Genomic DNA, 16,377 nt, shown 5'->3' with positions numbered 1-16,377 from the left:
AAAAAAGGATTTAAAGTGAAGGTACGACTGAAGGGCCTGAAGTATGAGCCGCATAAATGCAGTTTTTGCTATTTCGAGGAATGCTCGTTTGCAGTTTCGAAATGACATGGATCCTTACGGCGGGAAGAAAGTTTGAGGGGCTTGGAGGACAAGGTGCATGAGTGCAGTTTTTGCTATTTCGAAAAATGTGTGTATCAAGTTTCGAAATTACATGGATCCATATGGCGGAAAGAAAGCCTTAAATGCCTAAGAATTGGACTTAGGCAGCGAATTTTTCACTGATCACGCATTGAGACTAGTTTTTCTTGAAAACATTAATATCTCAATTTTCTCAAGAACTGCACTTATCGACGGTGTAAGTCAGCAATCACATAACTCGGTTTGCGACGTCGCAAACTTCCTGTCATACTTTATTTTTTAAACGGAAAACTACTCACCGGCAATTCTTTAAAACTGCCGTGATTTTTCTTCTCTGTGCGAAGACAATTCTGCATAAGCTTCAAGGAATGATGTCAATTTGTTCTCCTTTAAAAAAATAACATAGAGGCGGAGATTTTCAGACACCGCAAACGAGTTATGTGATTGCCGACTTACACCGTCGTTATGCTCCTTGTCTTCCAAAGTTCCAAGCCCCTTAAATTGACTTTTTGATGCTTAAAATTCGGAAAGTGGAAGCGAATTTTTCACAGAGCATGCATTAAGATTAAAACTAGCTTTACTTGAAATCATAAATGTCTAAATTTTCTTAAGAACGACACTTATGCGCCTTGTCCTCCGAGCGTTTCAATTTAAGTATTGCTATATATTTTATGATTATGTTCTCTAAGTGATTAATTAGTGTTTACAGCACATGCTCGTCGCGGCGGGGAGAAAAATTATGCACTCGCGTAATTTTTTCTGTAGCGCGGCGTTAATTTATTGCAAGGGCACCAAAAGTCTGCCGGTTTCTTTTGTTTATGTACTTTTAGAAAATCTTATGCTTTATTGCGATTTCTTAAATTAGTATTTTTTATTTTATCATATCATGCTTTATCTTGAGCCACGTTAGGTCATTTTTAAGTGAAGAAATTCTAGGAATGAGTCCACCCAAAGAACTCGATACTGATATCAAAAGTGCTTTCGAATGCGCGATATTTTTCCTCTGAAAAAAACTTCATCTTTAATACGTTGAATTTCTTTGTCAAATTTGATACATGACTTCTTTAGTCTCATGACAAGAGAAGTGCGATTTCAAATTTCGGAAAAAAATGACGAGTTGTTGAAATTATGGAACGAATTGATGCGATTCTGACACAAAGTATGGCTTCCTTCGAATCACCTTAAGTTTTAATGTTCTGCAAGTATCAGTGTGTCATAACATTTCATTATTTGTACTTATTTTCGAATTGCCGGCAAAAAAGTAAGTGTGTGAATGACCTATAAAACAACGAGTAGATACTTCCAAAGTTGCCAGGTTGTGCCACAAAATGTGAATATTTAATATGGGTTTAATTGAAGAAAAGTGCTGATTTTCAGCATTATCTGGCGACTTCAGATAACCTGTGAAAGAAGGCATAAAAAATTGAAGTCTGCAGTTGCCTTTTTTTTAAAGAAAATCCCACTCTTTCCTGAAACAATTTCCTGTAAAGTTCATCAGAGTTATTGTATTTCATTTGAATATTTTATTTTTCATTTCTTATTGTTGCAAATTGTGAAGAAAGGCAAAAAGTGACAACTTATGCGGAGAAGACGATCCCGGGGGGGGGGGGGGGGGGGTGTTGTGTTCCTAGACGGCAAATCTCCCCAGTAATAAACGGAACGACAAGACCTCTATTTTTCAAAGTCCATGCGGCCCTTGCACAACCCAACCTAATACTCTGTCTCATTGAGCGTCTCGACTTCTCAAGTTCTCGACCGGGGAAGGGGGACTTTCGATTTCAAACGAGATCGGCGAGAAAAAGAGGTGTCCTCCTGGCGAGACGATGAGACGAGGCGTGGGCCACCGCGCCGATGGGAAACGTAAACAAAGGGGTGTTCCGCGAATTCATCGCCGAGTCCGAGGGTCGCGGTCTTCTGGGACAGCCCCGTCGGTAATTAAGCTGGGTGGCGGGTCCGAAAATTAAGGCCGTATCGGGCCGCAAGCCGACGGTCCGGCCGCAGAGGCTGAGGCCCGCTGAGGCCCATGAGCCAGCATCAAACCTCAGCATCAGCGCTTGAGGCTGGCTCGGTCGGCTCTCCAGCATCGGGCTTCAATGCCCGAAGCCGGCGGCCGGCAGGTTGAGCGCATCAGGCTCGGAGCCGTATGCCCGAACGGCCGCTACCTGGGCATACGGCATTGATGCTGAAGCTACGAGTTGATGCTGTACAGCATAACCTCATGAGGCGCCTCAAATGCCTGGTGAGGATTTTTCAGTTTTCAGAGCGTTGAGCGGCAGTTAATTTTTAAGTCTCTTAAAACGAAACTTCTGAAGTTTATAGTCCCCTAAGAGTACTTTTAAACTGTGAAGAAAAAATCGGAATACGTTAATTACTTTTCGCTCAGCGAGGAGTCAAAGTGGGGGGAGGTTTAATTTTGTCCACGCGATAACTCAAGTAAAAATGAATATTTTGAGCTGAAATTTTGATGGTAGTTATATATCTACTAAGACTGGTTTCATATTGAATTTCAGCAAAATCGGTCAACGCGTTCCATAATAGTGGCAATTTACCGTTATTACGGGTGAGGGGGAGGGGGTAGGAGTTGCGCAGCCAAGGGGAACTGTTTCTTGAAACATATCTGTGGCAAGAGGGGTAGGGTAAATGATTTCACTCCCCAATGTGACACTACCCTTCGGAAAATACACTCATGCCGCGGTAAATGCGCGGACTACAAAAAGAACCGTCCCCTACTTGCCGGCAACCCCACGGAAAAAGCGGCAGGGTTTCTTTTTACGTTAAATCAATGTACCAGGAAAGTGCAGAAAATGACTAGCTCCCATACTTCTTCAGACGTTCGGCCGCTGAGTTAAGCAATTACCTGTTTTTTTCGTCGAAATTCACAAGTTTTCTAGGTACCGAATTTTCTCTGGAAAATCCTCTTTTTACGGGAAAAATTTAGTTCTTCAGTAACTCTTAATGGGATAGAAGGAAACGGTTATCATTTTCAAATTCAACGTTAAAAAACACATCAAAAACATCCGTCACATGAGGTTTATCTCCTGAAAATTGAGTTTAACCCGAAAAACCTTCTTTTTATACATGAAAATCGATTTTCCGGAAATTTCTGATAAAATAGAGCAAAATGAATAGCATTTTCGTACTCGGCGTAAAAAAGTACATGTGAAACACCTACCATATGTTGAGCTTTGTTTTCGGATGCAGACCTACGTAATTATTTGAGATTTATCACCGTCATTTTACCCTTCTTTAGCGTTTTCTAGATATTTCAGTTGTTTCACCGTCATAACGATGGGTAAAAAAAATTTTCGGAGGTGTCCAATACACCTTTTCCTGCTCAATTTTTCCTGTTAAAGCCGAAAATGACCTCAGATTTTTTCGAGAAATTTTACATTTTCCGGGAAATGACTTTTTCTGAAAAAAGGTGTTTTTCAATGTAAAATCCTAAATAAAAAAGATATCTCTGTCGGCACGGGTTAATATTATGCGATTTGGCTGAAACTTGGCAGAGAGTGTTTTTTGATCAAATGGATCAGTTTCTGGGGTAAGACCAAAAAAAAAAATCCGACATTGGCAAATATGGGCCACCCTAGTGGCACTCAGGAGCCAGTGGCGTGGCGTGCTTTGCGATATATCGATTTTTATGCCATTTAAACCTATGGAAAAGGATCGATAAACAGGGTGTTCGCAGCGAACGCCTAAATAATCGATTCTTTACTATAAGTTTAAATAGCAAAACAATCGATATATCGCAATTCACGCCACGCTACTGTCATGAGCCGTGGGCATGGGCAAAGAGCGGTGTGGACAGGGCTCATGAGTTAAATACCCCGTTGGCGGGCTTCGTCGCTCCCGTCGTTCCCGCTGACGTCACTGGGCTTCATAATTTAAATGGACCACCAGCCATGGTACTAATTTACGTATTCTGGTACACATTTCTTAACCATAATTTTACGTAAAACACGATTCTTGCATAGAGAATTACTGAAATCAACTACTAGCTAAGATGTTAACGTATTTATTTTACATTGGTTACGGGTTTGAATTGCCCGGTCACAAGAAACGCACTATACTCTTCGTTAGTCAAATCGCGCCTTTAAACGGTTTTGGCAGGCCTCTCAATTTAGCATAGTTCCTTTCCCACCCATTATTCTTCAAAGTGTAAACAATTTGCAATAGCTGAGCCAAAGCGTCAAGATTGAGGTTCGCAGAGATTGTCACGGTAACGTTTAGTGTGCGATTTGATTCACGTGGACCATTGAGTTTTCATGAGCGGAAGGTTTGAATAAATGCGTCAAGAAACATTTAATATATTGGTAGTTAATTTCTGAATTTTCGTTGCGCAAATCGTGTTCTACGTGAAATTTTGGTCAAGAGATTGGTATCATAATGCGTAACCTCGTGCCTTGTCTAGGGGTCCATTCATTCTTATGGCCCTCGACTAACGAGTACACCCCTTCTTCCCCACCTGTTTCTGGTTCCGTTTATCAGAAAATTTCAATTTTTAGTCATATTATTCTGCGGTATGAAGTCTAACTTTCTTGAAATTTTCATTGTGGGAAATTTTTTCTACTCCCGTTGCATGGGGTGCTCTAGGGTTAGAGTTTTTGAAAGACAAAGACCAGATATATGACGCCATCGTGAAAATTATCGTGCTGTAACATGGTAGATGAAGTCTTTGGCGAAGCGAGTGCAGGATATGTTGAGGGCATTTGAAATGGATTTTTGGCGGCGGCGGTCTACTGGCATCTCGAGACAGGACCTTGTCCGCAATGAAATAGTTCTCCAGGTGCTTAATTTTAAAAGTGATATCATGCATGAGGGCATGCACAGGTAGTTAGTGTGGTATGGACATGTGCAAAGAATGTCAGAGGAGAGGCTGCCCAAACAAGTTTTGGATTGGGTACCACCTGGGAAAAGGCGAAGGGGACGCACCATGAAGGGATGGCGGCAGGGTGCTATGACGAAGAGATGTTGCATTGTCAGTTGCCTGATAACCTTTGGAAAGATAGATGTTTGGGCGTCGCAGACTGCCAGAGTGCATTGTAGGAGCGACTTTTATGTATGTATGTGCGACGTTGCCAAGTTTCAAACTTCAAAATTATTAATCTATACTAATAAAGCAGACTTTACGTTGATTGACTCACTCACGCACTCACTCACTGGTGACAGCCCATAAGCGCAAATTTCCGAAATCGACAGCCCAAATGCGCAAATGCGACAGCCCAAATGCGGAATTATTCATAGCCCATAAGCGCAAATGAAATAATCGACCAGAATTTCGATATATCGAATGGAGCGTAATTAAAGGGAGGAATAAAAGCAGAAGCGTGAAAATGGCGCAACGTTATTCACCTTTTTTTCCTTGGTAGTTTAGTCCAGAAGAATGCAAATCAGTGAAAAATCGATGATTGATAAGGTTCGGTTGTCAAAAAGTTTCCAGGCTCTGCTTTTGATTTGTGCATGCAAAAAGCGAAACCTGGGATCTCTTCCCCACCCCCCTGCCTTATTTATATTATTTTTCTAAATCGGTCTGAGTTTGTTGAGGTGAGCCTTACACTTTAGAGAAAGTTTGCGTCGAATATATAGATGGAAACTATTTACAAGCGCCTGCCTTGGAATTTCATGCCAACTTTTTTCAAAAACTGAATTGTAGATAATTCATTGCTGACAAGCTCATCGTATGTTTTCAGTAAGAACATTAATTTTTGAGTTTCTTTCTTACATTTAAGAGGTGGGTTTCGGACACTTCGAATTTTAACATAAGTTTCTGCTTGTACATCTCTTAAAGTTTCAAGGAAGTAGCAAACGTGAAGGTGTGGCCCATAAAAGTTACTTTTTAAATGATGATGAAATATTTCTGCCCCATTCGTGGTTGTTGGAGAAAGGGCATTGGGAATCTCAGCCCACATTCAACACGAGCTTTCTTCGATTATATCGATGTATCGATCAGGCCGATGCCTCTCGAATTGACAGCCCAAAAGCGCAAATAGTCCCATTTGCGCTTTTGGGCTGTCGACTTGGAGGATTTGCGCTTATGGGCTTGAACGCACTCACTCACGTATCAGCGGATCTCGTGAACGGGAGGTCGTATGACCCTAAGATTCCGCACTGGGATCCCTCTCTACCCCGAGGCGCCAGATAAGGGAGGATTCCGCGATCCGCCCACCGGTTTGCGGGATATCGCGGTCCGCGTGGGTCGATTTTTCCGTAAGGACAACGGGTGCGAGAGAGAGTGCGAGCGAGATAGAGCGATTTCCGCGTCTCGGGCTGGAAAGACCACTGATAAATTTTACGTTTGTTCTTCTGTAACGCGCAACGGGTGCGAAAAAGATGGAAGGAGTTCGGCGTCCAACGAGTGCGACGAAGATGGAACGAGTTCGGCGTCGCGCTGTTGGAAACGCCGCGGTCGCCGCGCCATGATTTTTGCGAGCTCTGACTCGTGCATCCGTTGCCGGGCTACTCTCTCAGGGATGTGAAAATCTGGAAAATCTGTCTATACATTAGTTCTGTTTTGAAATGATTCAGGCAAATTCTCTGAAAATTTTGAGATAAGCTGTTGTTTGGCTTCAAAAATAAAATAAATAAACCAAAATGGAGCATGAAGACGGTGTGCAACGTTGCAATCGGAGGAGAAGCGGGGTTTTTGCGCGCATTTCATCAATATTTGACTCCGATCGTTGAAGGCGCTCTTGATACAACTATTTCACCACGGGGGATGTCCACATTGCCGCTCCCTAGATTGAAGGCGTTCTGTACTGTGATGACGGCTCGGTCAAACAGCGCCTGCAGACGCGGTGCTCACAGCACAGCAAAACTAGAACATCTCTTCGACATTCTCCACCTGCTTTCTGTTTCTATCATAGTTTACCGAAACACATGAGTCATACTTGCAAAATTTTGGATCATCGCTCATGTTTTTTTTTCCCTTCCCCCCCCCCCCTTAATTTCAAAGCATCAAATCTTATATAAGGAAACCGATGGTTACATCCCATAGTTCTCGTGAAATCGGGATTGGATTTTTACAATTCGTCACTTTTAACAAGCAGAAATGAAGCGAGCAACTATTTGAACTCCGGCGTGGGTATGTGGTATCATACAAAATTGAAGGAAAATCATACGTTTTCGCCCATCCCAAGTAACAAATGTTTATGAGTTTTATGCGCACATTTACGTAGTCTTAATTGAGTAAGAAATTCGCGTGTATGCCACGATATTGATTTGAATAACGCGCAATTATAATACTCTTAGAAATTCGCTAGGAACACGACGTATTTGCCGTGATATCGTGGTGATTATCGTGTAATTTCTAATTTGTTTTACAAAATCCCTGGAAAAATCACGTTTTTTCCGCGATGTCAATGACAAACCCGCCATTACTGAGAATTAAACGAAACCGCTGGTTAAATCCCGTAATTTTCGCGGCTGAAACTCACTAGCTATAACTTCAATTAAACATTGAACTGACAAAAGTAACAAATCTTTATGAAAATAACCAACTTTTGATTGGGTATTTTTGATTATTATAATTATCATATGAGCTTACTGCAGAACAGACCAAAATAGCAGCTTTAATCAGCATACTACTAATCTCTGCATTTTTATCAAACCAGTGCGTCTAGCCAATTTTGAAATAGTAAAAAATAATTCAGAATCACAATTAGTAACTGATCATTTATCACAGTGGTGGGGGTTTTCCTGTGTGTAGCACGGGTTTCCTGCTAGTGTGACGATAAAGTGAAGGCGTTTGGTCGGGATGTCTTTTTTTTATATTTATGATTAATTTTATAAAATGTGTTAATAATTTGTCTTGTCGAAACTTAAAGATTGCGTTGTTGCCATTTCATTGATTTATTTCAGCGTGTATGGCCACCGCATCTTGCTGCAACTGCAAATGCTGGTTTTTACATTCGACCTAACAGCGTTCGTTCAAATAATATAACATGATACGCTGTCAGTTTGTCCATATGCACTCGGGAGACTAACTTCACTCTTCATCGATTTTGCGTGATACAGCGACGTATTCGTCAATAGTAAAAGGTACGTTTTAGTTGTATCTTTAATAATGACTCTCGAAGGATTTTTTTGCCGTGAAGAATCTTGGCTTCGGGCTCTCCGATTCCGTTGCGAATGGAATAAGTGGTGTGGCATGCTTTACGATGTATCGATTGATCTGCCATTTAAACCTACGGAAAATGATCGATAAACAGGATGTTCGCAACGGACGCCTTAATAATCGATTCTTTACCACAGCTGCAAATGGGAAATATCGAAAATTGATCATTCACGCCTCTTCACCGAATGAAAGACGAGTCCCGAACCTGCGGATATGATTTTTCGTTGTAAAATACACAAATGCACGTGTATCGACGGTGAAAGTCGGCAATCACATAACTCGTTTGCGGTGTCTGAAAATCTCCGCCTATACGTCATTTTTTAAAAGAGAACAAATTGACATTATTTCTTGAAGTTTTTGCAGAATTTTCTTCGAATTGAGAAGAAAAATCATGACAGTTTTAAAGAATTGCCGTTGAGTAGTTTTCCATTTAAAAAATAAAGTATGACAAGAAGTCTGCGACGTCGCAAACCGAGTTATGTGATTGCCGACTTACACCGTCGGTGTGTTGTGATTTTTATTTATTCACTGAAAAAGTAATTTTTAATTTTCTCTCCAAACCGGGTTATGGGGCATTAGCGTTTCACCGTCCACATTAAGTTGGATGTTTGCAGTCATTCATAGTGATAGAAAACAATCGAAAGGCAAAGGTCATGCTGAAATGGATGACCAAATATGACGCAATTAAGGAAGGGAAAAATAATAATTCCTTAGACGTTTTGAGCTGGATTTTACATTCATGTCAACCAGGAAATGATAAAATTAATAAAATAAAAGAACAAAATCTATAGATGATAAAACAAAAGAAGATAGATGTTTAACCAAATTTCAGTCCATGGCTCTAACTTACCGCTTCTCCATGTTGGTAGAAAAGTATTGATACCAAGACGAACAAACTAAGACTTGGGAAAACACATTTTTGAGGTCTCATCCTAGTGGAAGCTTGTTTCCACAGGAGAAAGCTAGTAAATTTACTTTGAACAGCCAACGAAAAAGAGCTTAGAATGATAACTACTCACGACCAAATGACGAAGAGAAACTGAGGGAGAATTTCACTAATGGGATACCATATTAGAGGATATTTTCCAGGCACAGCCACAGATCGATGATACGCTTACAAAGAGCAAAACAGCAAAGAGCGTGCCATTTTTTATGCATGTAAATGAGCACATACTTGAACCGCGTTAAACAGAAAGGAACCAAGTCTCATTAGCTATTGCCAAATTTCCCTGGGCAATTTAATCTTTTACGACGGAACGTTTGTGCGGATTCTTTTGAAAATTTTATGGAATTTGCTTTGCACTATGTAGAAAATTCACAGAAATTTGCACAAAAATCCGCACAACCGTTTTCATATACAGAATTAAATTCTTCGATTACATTTGGCAATAGCTGATGTGGCTTGGTTCCTTTCTGCTTAACGCGGTCCATTTTTTTGCTTGGCTTTTGATTTCCCTTCTTTTCCGGGTTAGAGATGATACCTTTTAAGCTCGTGAAAAAAAGCCCTCAATAAAAAAAATTGATGCCTCCTCTATCATTATACTTTTTTGTACCTTGTCCTCGGGATCAAGGCTTTTAAAATGTCGCCCAAACTTTTAAAGAATATTTTCCGTTCACTTCATTCCTTCCCTTGCACTATAATTCATCGCTCTCAGGAGAACAAAATAAATAAATTAGGTATCTCCGCAAATTGTTCAAATCTCTGTATGAAGCGTGAAAAAAAAAATGTGTTCAGCTAATGAGGGCAGATTTTTTCGACAGTTTCAAGTCAGTTTGAGTTCAGATTTTACGTAGGTAGGTAAGGGCTCACGTAAAAATAAAAAAAAAAAGTCGATGAATGCAAAATTGATGACGCAGTCGCTGGTCTATAAAAAATCGAGTGCTGGGACGCACTACCTTTGCGAAACGTTTTTTTCTAAATGGATGAGATGGATTCTACGAAGTAAGGGCCAGCGTAGCGTTAACAGAGACTCCCGATGCGGCAAAAAAGGACACTGCAGAGTTCGTAAGCGCGACATGATACCAGCGGGAAAAACGTCAAACTAGGAAAATTGGAGGAATAAATTCCCATCGAAGATATTTGGCTGAAGAGCCAGAGACTAACAGCCCCTATTGTACGATTGGCCCCCAGACAGGTCCTGAGATCGGCCGTGTGCAGGGCGTCCCGTGCGGCGTACAAAGGCCCCACCCTTTAAGAGGCGCCACAAAAGGAGAAGAGGGCATGAAGAGAAAAAGAAAAGAGAAGTACAGGAATATTGCTAGTATAAATCAGTAAATAACAGCGCTCGTGCTTTTTGTTTTTTTTTTCCCCGCCTAAATATTAATTTCTGTGGTGTTCCAATCACTTGTACAGTATTTGTTTTGGTCAGTATAATCTAGCAACATTGTAAATCAATATCTCCTGGAGACAATATTGACAATATTGACAATGCCTCTCTCGCTGACAATATTGACGGCAATGTTTTTAATATATCCTATAATATCCCATTTGATCTCCTACGTAAAGCCTCAACTTATATCTCAGTGTTGAGAGACCAATATTGCACCCTCCCCCGTTGCAGGATCGATTATCTGCTCAAAATATGTTACAAGTTTATTGGACCAGAAAAAATTAATTCGTCCATTCTAAAGTCGTAAAATAGTCGATCGAAACATTTTAGGCGAAAAATTGTTTTTGTAACATATTTTGCTGAAAGGGTGAATTTTACTTCAGGCCTTTTCCACGCGAGCACGATCCGAGATAGTTCGGGCGAACTTGTTAGTTGTTACAGCTTGCTCATAACTGGTACCCACAGATAGCGCAGAGCCCCCCAGATCGTGGGACTACTTCGTCCAAACTGCGCTCCCATGGACATTATCTAATACGGGCGAACCGAGGGTGTCAGGTGTCAGTGATTATTGTGGTTGAAGTGACCACTCAGATTGCTCCCTCTCCCGACTCCCGAAGAAGTTGCGATCATCGATGATGAGTTACCGTCAGAGTTGTTACAGCTAGCCCATAACTTGTACCCACAGATAGCGCAGAGCCCCCCAGATAGTGGGACTACTTCGTCCAAACTGCGCTCCCATGGACATTATCTAATACGGGCGAACCGAGGGTGTCAGGTGTCAGTGATTATTATGGTTGAAGTGACCACTCAGATTGCTCCCTCTCCCGACTCCCGAAGGAGTTGCGATCATCGATGATGAGTTACCGTCAGACGACGATAACTCATCTGCCTCACGCTCAGGAGAGAGAACGATCCTCATCATCATGGGTTGGGACTCTCCAGGATTGGAAAGTAGGAAGAACTATGCTACTTCAGAAATGATCCTGTAAAGTATAGTCTTGCGGTTGAAAGTGTTTGCATCTGACCCCATTCAAATGAAACGATAAAACTAGCACGCGAACTGTACGGTATGATACCGCAACGTCCTCTAGTAGTACTATCAGGCAACGTATGAATAGAGAGAGACAACGGGAGCAGTGGCCAATAGGAGAGCAGATCTGGGGCGATGCGACTCCTCCCCGATACTCACGCACGCCAACGATACGTATGAATCGTGCATCTACAAAGCGTCGCTTTGGAGTTAACAATTAATATGCGGGCTTAAATTAACTCTGATCACGACGTTCTTGGCGATATTTTGCCTTACAGGAAGAGCGAAGCTCGTAACTCTTACGCGAGGGTTTCCGAGAGCAGCCTCTGTCCTCATTTCGGTACTTTGAAATTACCAGAGGCTAGGGTAATGACAGCTCTAAGTTGGCAATCCTTGCTTGTCTCGTTCCGACTCTGCTGAATCCCATAGAGAGAGAAAAACAAGTCGGTCATTTTGAGTTCACGAATGACGTTTCCAATGCTCATGCTGGGCATTGGATGTTCTCCCAGTAAAGTGTAAAGTCTCCAAATACGTACTTCACTTCAAATTAATTTTTTTAAATTATAAGGGTTCGAAAAAATGAATGATCATTTAGGTATTCCTTTGTAACCACCACAGTCCTTTTCTTTGATTATTGTCCCAGTTTGATTTTTGTTGCCATCTTGAAGTTTTGTGACGTCAGGCGGGTACCACTTTTGCCAGGCGACTACCGAATCTGTAGCGCGCATTTCAAATCTTCGCCTGCTCTCAACAAGATTAGAACAAGATGAGGACGAGAAGCATTGTTTGATAAGTGAGATGACGATGAGATATAAATTAGATATAAATGATCCGTCACATTCCTTCCTAGAAATGTGCCTGTTCCAGCTGAATTTAGTTTTTTATTTCTGAATGATGAAAGAATCTCAAAGGATCGAAATATGACTAATTACTAGCTCTGTAGCTTGCAAGATAACGCCCTTACCTGAGTTATGAATTTTTCCAGTATCGTTGAAATATAAGTAGAGTACCTAGTAGCGGCACCCAGTGTCACAGTATGTCATACCTATTTGATGTACCTAGGTAATTCTCATCCAAATAAGAGAAGAATAAATATTTACCTTCATTAACACCAAGTAGACGAAAGTTCCACTGTGAACTTAGTTGGCCAATAAAAATGCAAACAATGAAGCAATTATTTTTATTTCCTGACTCCAAATGGTAAGAATTATGGTAAGAACTCTAAGGCATAGTAAAAACTGTATTTATCATTCCTCAATAAATACAAGGTTGACTGTTTGCATGGAAATGATAGTACATTAGTTGGCGGCTTATCTATTATTCTAAACTTTAGATTAAGTTGATGAAGGTAGCAGGTTGTTGTCAGCAAGAGCTGTTGATATGAGTATGTAGTTTAGAATGGTCAATTTTTAATTCTGCCAGAGGAGCATCATTAGTATTTAATACAAAACTCTCAGGGGTCTCTGGATACTATGCCACCTCTTATCAAGAATGTTTATGCTAATTTTGTTGCTATGTGGTGATGGGAGAGATAATTTCAAGATTATTTTGGTAAAAGTCGGACAAATATGAGGATGCCAAGTTTATAAGAAAATCTCACAAACCAAAGTGAACATTGTTTCATGCCTCTGCAATTTTCAGCTTCGGGCTAGGTTCTCGCAAGAAGGTCAGCACAACGCGCTGATCAAACTTTTGTGGAATTTCTTGTTAATTTTAGAATGTGTGCCAAAGTCACAGTAAGTATTCCACAAAAATTGCAAATCTGAAAAATCTAGAAAAATAACAAGTACCTCTCAGCCTCCGCGCAATTCGCACCCCTGCTAATAAATGTTGGAGAATAGAGAACACTTTACCCTCAAAACATTACTCGCACTGATTTTAAACTAATATGTAATTGTATGTGTACGATGGTGGATCTGAGCTGTACTTACTTACCAAACTTTGTTGAGCGAAGTTGTTACTTAGGGGAAATTCATTAACTGCTGCCAAGGATTCACAAACTCTGACCTTGATAAATATTTCCGACATATACTTGAGTACAGTCAGATGTTTGGAATTCTGGACATTCAGTTATTGTTCACATACAAAAGAAATTGACTAACAAATACAACCGTTTTATATTTACATAACTGCTCAACAGAACATACCGACAGTTGTGATTAGTTTCTCGACAGCACTCTGATAGCGGTAGGATAGCTAAAGGATCCCTACCCTGCGGCAAAAATGAAGTTGATTGAAATTTTGATTCACATGGTGCTAATGCTGTCAAGACTCAAGACAAAATTACACTCCACGCACAGTCAAAGAGTATTTTGATAAGTAAGATTATCCATTAAGGAAGTTGCACAAATCACAAATCAAACCGAAGGACACGGACAAACCAAGGAGCCAGCCATAGCCAGCTCAGAAACTCGGCAATTCAGTTTCTCTCACTGCAAAAGGTGGAACCATCCAAAGTACCATCAATGTTAAGTTGAAGGGGTGAATTACTTATTTAAAGAGTGCTAAGTCATTTTGGGACTTTTTCGAAGAGATTTAAAGGAAAAAATTGGAAAATGCTCAACTATAAAATGAACGTAAACAATCCGCCATTGTATCAAAGCTGACGCACAAATGAAACAAGCGCTAAACACAAGGGTAAAAAGTACTTACATACGTAAATTGATTTTGTTTTATAAGGAAAATGGTGAAAAAGTTAGGAAATTCATATTGGAAATTGAAGCTTTAAGATATAAAGAACTTCAGATAATTAATACAGCTTATTTAGAAACGGAGTTAAAGAAGGCAAAAGTAAGGAAACTCAGAAGGAACAGGGTATTTTGTAGGAAAGGGTTGGTATGTCTAGAATTGTATCGACGTATCGAACAGCGACTATCGATAGTCTCGAAAAACCCCTGTAAAATACGCACTAATACGATAAGCGGTTACATCAGATCTTATGGGAGCGCACTCACACATACAAAAAATCGCTCTTTCAAGCGATTTTTTACAAGAGAACAGAGGAAAATCTCACTAGCGATCGAGATTTTACGAGATTTTACATTGATTAAACGGCCCAGAGTGAAAGGAAAGTTCTCTCCAGTTGATCACTGGGAGAACAAAAAGGAGGTGTTTGCATTTCGGGCGGGTTACAAGTTTGTTGGACCAGAAAAAATTAATTCGTCCATTCTAAAGTCGTAAAATAGTCGATCGAAACATTTTAGGCGAAAAATTGTTTTTGTAACATATTTTGCTGAAAGGGTGAATTTTACTTCAGGCCTTTTCCACGCGAGCACGATCCGAGATAGTTCGGGCGAACTTGTTAGTTGTTACAGCTTGCTCATAACTGGTACCCACAGATAGCGCAGAGCCCCCCAGATCGTGGGACTACTTCGTCCAAACTGCGCTCCCATGGACATTATCTAATACGGGCGAACCGAGGGTGTCAGGTGTCAGTGATTATTGTGGTTGAAGTGACCACTCAGATTGCTCCCTCTCCCGACTCCCGAAGAAGTTGCGATCATCGATGATGAGTTACCGTCAGAGTTGTTACAGCTTGCCCATAACTTGTACCCACAGATAGCGCAGAGCCCCCCAGATAGTGGGACTACTTCGTCCAAACTGCGCTCCCATGGACATTATCTAATACGGGCGAACCGAGGGTGTCAGGTGTCAGTGATTATTATGGTTGAAGTGACCACTCAGATTGCTCCCTCTCCCGACTCCCGAAGGAGTTGCGATCATCGATGATGAGTTACCGTCAGACGACGATAACTCATCTGCCTCACGCTCAGGAGAGAGAACGATCCTCATCATCGTGGGTTGGGACTCTCCAGGATTGGAAAGTAGGAAGAACTATGCTACTACAGAAATGATCCTGTAAAGTATAGTCTTGCGGTTGAAAGTGTTTGCATCTGACCCCATTCAAATGAAACGATAAAACTAGCACGCGAACTGTACGGTATGATACCGCAACGTCCTCTAGTAGTACTATCAGGCAACGTATGAATAGAAAGAGACAACGGGAGCAGTGGCCAATAGGAGAGCAGATCTGGGGCGATGCGACTCCTCCCCGATACTCACGCACGCCAACGATACGTATGAATCGTGCATCTACAAAGCGTCGCTTTGGAGTTAACAATTAATATGCGGGCTTAAATTAACTCTGATCACGACGTTCTTGGCGATATTTTGCCTTACAGGAAGAGCGAAGCTCGTAACTCTTACGCGAGGGTTTCCGAGAGCAGCCTCTGTCCTCATTTCGGTGCTTTGAAATTACCAGAGGCTAGGGTAATGACAGCTCTAAGTTGGCAATCCTTGCTTGTCTCGTTCCGACTCTGCTGAATCCCATAGAGAGAGAAATAAAAGGAGGTGTTTGCATTTCGGGCATCTTGGATTTTTTTGATGACGCAGGTCGGTACAGCGACTTTAATCATCAATTTCCTCGGAAATGGTGTAATTTATGGAAAAAAGTCATTCTATAAAAAGTGCTTGAAATTATATCGTGAGTTGATTTAAGCAAAAAAATGGGACATTATGGTTCGTTTTTCATACTTCGAATTCCGGACTTCGCTGGCCAGGTTGTACCGACCTACATCACAGGGTAAACAAACCTCAAGATGCAAACACCTCCTTTTATTCTCTATGGGTGAATCCATCTCTATCCTCGTCTGACTTATGGTTCTTGTATCTGTTCATCCTGTTTTTGGTCCTCCACTCGCACTTGTGGGACCGAATGATTCGTCTTAGGACTTCAAAATGGGCCAGACATAACACCTACCTAAAAA

The 16,377-nt window shown here is 41.1% G+C and overlaps 2 non-coding genes across 2 annotated transcripts; both read right to left on the bottom strand.

Moving 5' to 3' along the window:
- Positions 1 to 11,383: 11,383 nt before the first annotated feature.
- On the bottom strand, positions 11,384 to 11,581 carry LOC140224124 (small nucleolar RNA U3). Its single transcript, XR_011899398.1, has one exon. It is a non-coding gene; the product is annotated as a small nucleolar RNA U3 (small nucleolar RNA).
- Positions 11,582 to 15,286: 3,705 nt separating this feature from the next.
- Positions 15,287 to 15,484, bottom strand: LOC140224123 (small nucleolar RNA U3). The gene has a single exon (XR_011899397.1). It is a non-coding gene; the product is annotated as a small nucleolar RNA U3 (small nucleolar RNA).
- Positions 15,485 to 16,377: the final 893 nt, after the last annotated feature.

Source organism: Bemisia tabaci, chromosome 2 (genome assembly GCF_918797505.1).
Source record: "Bemisia tabaci chromosome 2, PGI_BMITA_v3".
In the NCBI taxonomy this organism is placed as follows: domain Eukaryota; kingdom Metazoa; phylum Arthropoda; class Insecta; order Hemiptera; family Aleyrodidae; genus Bemisia; species Bemisia tabaci.
Note: the sequence above shows the minus strand (reverse complement) of the source record. Positions and strands in the feature narration are given on the sequence as shown.